Genomic DNA, 6777 nt, shown 5'->3' with positions numbered 1-6777 from the left:
TTTCATTTAAGCATAATATTTCTTGCTTTCCTAGTATGCTTAAATAATTTGTTTAATTGTTTAGACCTAAACATAGAACGACTGAGCCTAGCACCTCTCAGCAACCTTCCATTGACCCTAGGTTTCCCTTTAAGGACTATAGGTGTAGGCATGATCAATATATATACCTTCCCAAACCTACTAGATAACTTAGTAGGAAATTCTTTACTGATCACTATGCCGATGTCCTAGAGGTCATAGCATATCATGGTTTGTCTAGGCTTGTTTACTTCCACCAGGCAGTAAACATCGATCTCTGTATTGAGTTTTATAACAACTTGACTAAGATGGACGACCTCACTTATTCATTCAGGTCTGGAGGCATGGATATCATATTCACACTTGACCTTATCCGGGACCATCTCGAGTTGCATCCCTCGACCTTTACATTCTATTGCTTTCCTTATACCAGTCTACCTTTTCCTGAGACCTATTCCGATATCACTTTAGATCGCATATACACTTATCTTTTTGGTGGCGAACAGACTCCAACCATCACCAACTATAGTTCCATCCAACTTCGAGCCACAGACTATGTCTTGAACAAGGTAATCTATTATTGTCTTTTACCTATTAACACTAGAGACCTTGCTATCATGCTTCCCTTTTACTCCTTTCTTCTTTATGCACTCAGACATAGGTTGGACATAAACTTTAGTTTGCTTATCTTCAGGTACGTCATTCCATATCTACCAGTCATAGAGTCCACATGCGTTACTACCATATCTTGTCTTGTCTATTTGCATCTATAGGCACTGATGTTACCTAGGGTAACACCAAACCATTGGTATAAGAGTTTGACTAGACAGGACTCGAGAACTTTACAATAGTTAGAATGGTACTCAAAGAGAATAGGCTAGTTGGAAGGATGAGAGGGGTGATGCTCAGTCTCTGGCGATCGAGGAGATGCTGGCTGCATTCAACGATGATCCTAATCAAATACCAGCCTAGGTTCCGGGACTTTCAACACCTCCACCTCCATAAACAATAGAGGATCACTTGACTAGACTAGAGGATACAATCACTAACATCTAGGCTAATGTACAAGAGATATTAGTCATGCCGCATGTCCAATTTGTGAGCCAGCAACCTCCTCCTCTCTCGACTATAGATGATGACTTAGTTTTCTTGGATCAACTTCCTTCTATTCTATTTTGGATCTATATATTGACTTACAGTTTGACTTTTCTATTGACTTATCTATTATACTTTTAGTTGACTAATGTTTGACTTTTATTATATCTTATTGTTTAATTTTCTATTTTTGACGTAATTTGATTATTTGACTATCATGATATCTTTTTATTTATTTACTCTATTTTTACGATTTAATCCATTTTTATATATATGAAAAAGGGCGAGAGAGGTAAAGGGTTAAAATAAAAAATTCAAATTATTTCTTTTAATTAACTTCCCAAGTTTTGAAAAATTCTTATCTAATCAAGGGGAAGCAATGATTAAGGGAGAGTTTTATCTCATTTATTTTATTCAAGCATTATTGTATTAATTCTTTTTTTAATCATACACTGAATATAAATATTCTAAACTTAATTTTTGATCATTGTTAATAACTTTAACATAATTTTTCTATAATCAAAAAGGGAGAAATTGTTAGGGTTGGGAGCATAATTTTTTAACCTAGAGTTTTGATGTATGACTAAGGTTAAAGTTAAGTTTGTTGTGATATAATAAATTAATGTCAAGTATGTAGGTGCATGTTACTTGACTATGATAAAATCCTAGTGAGTGAACCTATGCAGTGACAAAGTCTTAATAAGTGAAGCTAGATAGCTGAAATCTTGGTTGAGAACCAAGTAAGAAAGTTGTAGTTGGGTGCTAGATGAAGAAGTCTAAGTGGTGAAGGCTTAGAAGACAAATTCCTAACTAGAGGTTAGGTGAATCAAATCCAAGTGGTGAAAGCTTAGTAGACAAAAGTCCAACCTGGGTGCTAGGTGAATCAAGTTCAGGTAGAGTTGGGTGGGAGCTGAAGGATTGACAAACAAGTATAAGTAGAAGCAGTTGGAGCTATGACTTGGCAACTCAGTCTAGATGAGTCAGTTGGAGGCTAAGCGTCTAGGCCCAACGTAAGTGCGAGTAACTTTATATTTTGTATCATACTCATTATGTATAACCACTCCAAGGAAGTATGTTTGACGGTTCCAGGCTACCGAAGGGAGTCTCGGGCAATTAATTGGTGATAAATTTTGATAAAGAGCTTTTGGAGGGCCTAAGCGATTGGAGGATATGAGTGATCGGAGAAACTTCCAGGTGACTTGGAGATGACATTATCAGTGATCCGAGTGAGTCAAGTTAAGATGAGATTTGACCTATATCTAGTCGACCGAAGGGCTTCTAGTCGACTGAAGAGCTTCTTTAACGTTATCTTACAAATAAATGTTGTATCCATGTCAACACGAATACAGGCAGCCAGGAAGGCTCCAGGTGACCAGAGGAGTTCTATAAAAGGAGTTTCTAGGTAAATCTTGAAAGAAATTCAATCATTCATTCATACATTCTCTTGTACTCATGCTCTCTCGCCTTCTGTGTTACGATACACTGTGACTTATGCTTCATTTCTGATCAGCAACACCTAGAGCAACATCTTTATTTGTTTTAGTGTTTCCTTATTTGTTTTATTATAAGATTTTTCTATCTCTAGAGGCTTTTTGGAAAGGGTAAATTAGAATTAAGAATCATATTTTTTTGTTAGGACACGTAGAGAGCTAAGGTGAAAGGGGGGGGGGGTGAATAACCTATAATAAAAAATTCAACTTTCTCTTGCTACTTACTTAGTAAGGACAAACACATACTTAAATAAAAAAAAAAGAGAAATGTATCAAGTGAAGAGGCATAATTTACTTGATTACAACCAGGGAGGTTGTTAATCTAAGGTAATTGAAAAACTCCACTAGAAGATCTCCTTTGGTGAAGGTGGAGTAGCCTATTAAAGAAGTTAAAGCATGAACAAAATGGAGACAAAATTATGGATTTGAGTACAAAATGTGCGTCATTGTAAACTTTGAAGACCAGGGCTTTATTTATAGCCCATTGGACGCAATTAGCCATTTGCTTATGTGGCACTTTCTGGATGCCTAGTGTTAGTACCCTAGATGGTTTTGATGTGATCAATCAAGTCAAGTTAGGCTCTGCGTTATTTGATGTCTTGCATCTGAGTGTGTATGGACTTAGGAACACAAGAAGTGGAGAGGAAGATGCGGCGGATGAGAAGGATGATAGGGGAAATGAGTCGACAGGCTTGGTGTATTTGAGGGATGAGAAGCTGTAGAAGAGTACACCGGTGGAGCGAGAAGGACGCGCGCAGAGCTTTCGAGGGATGAGAAGCTGGAGCGGAAGTCTGCTCGAGGAAAAGAAAGATCAACTAAGGAATTGATCTACCTTAGGGAAGGCACCTTCAATGGCTTGGAAGGCACCTTCCATGAACACTGTCGAAGGTGCCTTCCAGCCTGTTAAAGGTGCCTTCAAATGACCATTGGCAGAAGATTAAGTTTTATCTTCAATGATAAAAATTATCTAATTGATGGTGCCTTGAATCCAATTAAAGGCGCCTTACAGTTTCGAATAGAGTTTTGCAGGGGCTATAAAAAGATCCCTGGAGGTAGGAATAGACACCAACTTGAGTATTAACTTTTCTAGTCATTTCTGAGCTATAAAGCTTCTCTGCCTTCAATGAAGGAGTTCTTTAATAAGCTTTTCAATGCCTTAGATTAACAACCACTTAGGTTGTAACAAAGTAAAACTTTAGCCTTTTACCTACTCTTTTAGATTGTTATTTCATTTATGTTAATTATTTTTCTTAATTTAATAGTGCTAATCTAATCAAGTCAAAGATCGAGAAGAGTTAAATTTTATTTTATAGGCAATTCACCCCATCTTGCTGGTCATACCTGTTAGGATCTTAGATGGCTAGAGGGGGGGGGGGGGTGAATAGCCTCTTAAAAACTTAAACCCAATTTTCTTCCAGAACTTTGTTAGCACAGCGGAAATAAGCAAAAACAAATTAATACAAGGAAGAAAACAAAACACAACTAACACACGGATTTACGAGGTTCGGGGATAACTTGCCCCTACTCCTCGGCGTGTCCGTAAGGTGGACGACCCCTTGATCTTCGGTAGATCGCACCCCGGATAAATTCCGGCTAAAGATCCTCCTTCTCGGTGGAGTAACCTCCCCACAGAAGTCACAGAAAATGATATGAAATGAAGCACATGTTGGAACCCCAAGGTTGGTTTTGGTGTGATCAACAAGTTAAGTTAGGTTCTGTTGTTTTCTAACATTGTGTCTAAGTGTGCAGGAGCTTAGGAGCACAGGTACTCGAGCGGAAGACGCAGCTAGCGAGAAGGACGACACGCGGTGCGTCTGAGGGACGAGGCGCTGCGGAAGAGTACGCCGGCGGACGAGAAGGAAGTGCGTGCGATGGTTCCGAGGTACGAAAGCCGGAGCGAAAGATTGCTCGGGGAGCAAGAGACGTAGCTAGCGCGAAGGTCGGCACGGGGTGCGATTGAGGGACGAAGTCTGCGGATGAGTACGCTGGTGGACGAGAAGGGACACGCGGCAATTCCGAGGGACGAGAAGCCGGAGGGAAGCACGCTCGAGAAGACCGGAAGATGGGTTCGGGTGAGCCCTATTCCGGATGTCAGAGATCACCCAATCAAGCGGATCCGGAGCAGAAGACCCGGACCGAGACGGGACTTAAGCGAAGTGGTCCGGACAAAAGTCAACCGCAGTTGACTTTTTGCTCGGCGCCGAACAATCCGGCGCCGTAACCGGCGCCCGGAATGCTTCAGCGCGCCAACCCTGATTTTGACCAAGATCATGATTTACGTGATCTGAACGTTGGGGATAAAACTTTATCCCCTGATGGCGCGGAACCCTTCCAGGCGCCCACCAAGGCTATAAATATAGCCTTGGTCCGAAGCTCTTCATCGGTTCATAAATTGTAAACAACACTTGTGTGCTTCCTCGCTTTTAGATTAACTTCGTCTTTCTGTGCTTACAGCTTGTGCGAGGCTTCTCCGCCTGAAGGAGCTCTTAGTGCGATCTTCATCCTTGGATTAACAACCTCCCCGGTTGTAACCAAGTCAAATTCGGTGCCTCATTTTTATACTTTATTTTCTGTTTAATCTATTTTTTATGCGTTAGCTTAATCGTACGAGAAAGGGTTGTGTTTGATTTTTCAGGGCTATTCAACCCCCCTTCTACCCGGCCGCATCGGTCCTACAAGTGGTATAAGAGCCGAGGCGCTTCAGGAGGACTAACCGCCAAATGAAGCAACAAGATGGCCGGATCCAACATCCACGCACCAAAATTCGATGGGGACTTCGCTAGCTGGAAAAATCGAATGGAGGTATTTCTTGAAACAGATTATGATTTATTACTAACAATGGAATTTGGCTATGAAGCACCAGAGGGCAAAGCAAGAAATCAATGGTCAAAGAAGGAGCAGGCTGACCACGTGGCAAACAAGAAAGCAGAATTCCATCTGCTAAGTGTACTTCCAACACAAGAAGTCAATCGAGTCGGTACCTACAACTCGGCAAAGGAGCTTTGGGAGAAATTCCTTGAGTTACACGAAGGAACATCCGAAGCCAAACTTGCAAGACGGGATTTACTTCGTAACCAGCTTACAAACCTCCGATTTGAAGAAGGTGAAACAATTGCACATCTACACTCGAGGATTCAGGAACTCATCACTAGACTTACGAATCTCGGAGAAGAGGTAAGTAACCGAGATTCACTAAGGTATGCCCTAAATTCCTTTCCTAGAAACTCAAAATGGGCATCACTAGTAGATGCCTTTTACATTTCAAAAGATCTAGAAAAAATTTCATTAGACGAATTCTTTTCAACTTTTGAAGTGCATGAGTCAAGATGTGCAGGTCCGAAGGAGCCCAAGAATAATGTCGCTCTTAAAGCTTCGAAAGACGAACCTGAGTCAGAATCTTCTCTCGACGACGAGGAAATGGTAATGATGGTAAGACGATTTAAAAATATTTGTAAATCTAGGAAATCTAACCATCCGCAGGGAAGAAAGAAAAGAACCATCCGCTGCTACCATTGCGATGAAGAAGGGCACGTCAAAGACAATTGCCCTAAACTGAAGAACAAAGACAAGGAGAAAGGAAAGAAGCCTATCCAGAAACAAAAGGCCCTGAAAGCGACGTGGGACGATACGTCATCCGAATCGGAAGTCGAAGCATTCTCCGGACTCGCACTAATGGCGAGCCATCAAGACGACGACTGCGATTCAAGCTCTTCCGAAATGAGCATCGAGAGCATCGATGAAGGGGGAGACACGTCGGAAGAAAGCAGCAGCTCAGGGGGAGAAACGGACAACGAGATCGACAAGGTAAGTCAGGTACGATCTCTTCCTCCCGATAAAATGTTTAAGTTCGTTAAACTGTTAACAAAAGACTGCTGCAAATCAGAAAGTGAAAATAAAGATTTAAAAGCAATATTAGCTACATCTTGTCCGTTAGAAATGCTAGATAAATCAAATTTAGAAAATGAAAAATTAAAATTAGAAATTCAAAATTTAAAAATTCAAGTAGAAAACTTGAAAAACTCTGCTTGCTCATCTAAAATCAATTTTAGAAGGTTCAATAATTTGAATTGGTATTATAGATATCACCAGGGACAAATTAAAAATATCTCTAGAAAATATGTCCCTAAGAAATTTTTAGTTAATCCAGTAGGTTGGAACCTTTATTGGGTTCCTA

The sequence above is a fragment of the Zingiber officinale genome, chromosome 3A (genome assembly GCF_018446385.1).
Source record: "Zingiber officinale cultivar Zhangliang chromosome 3A, Zo_v1.1, whole genome shotgun sequence".
Classification (NCBI taxonomy): domain Eukaryota; kingdom Viridiplantae; phylum Streptophyta; class Magnoliopsida; order Zingiberales; family Zingiberaceae; genus Zingiber; species Zingiber officinale.
Note: the sequence above shows the minus strand (reverse complement) of the source record.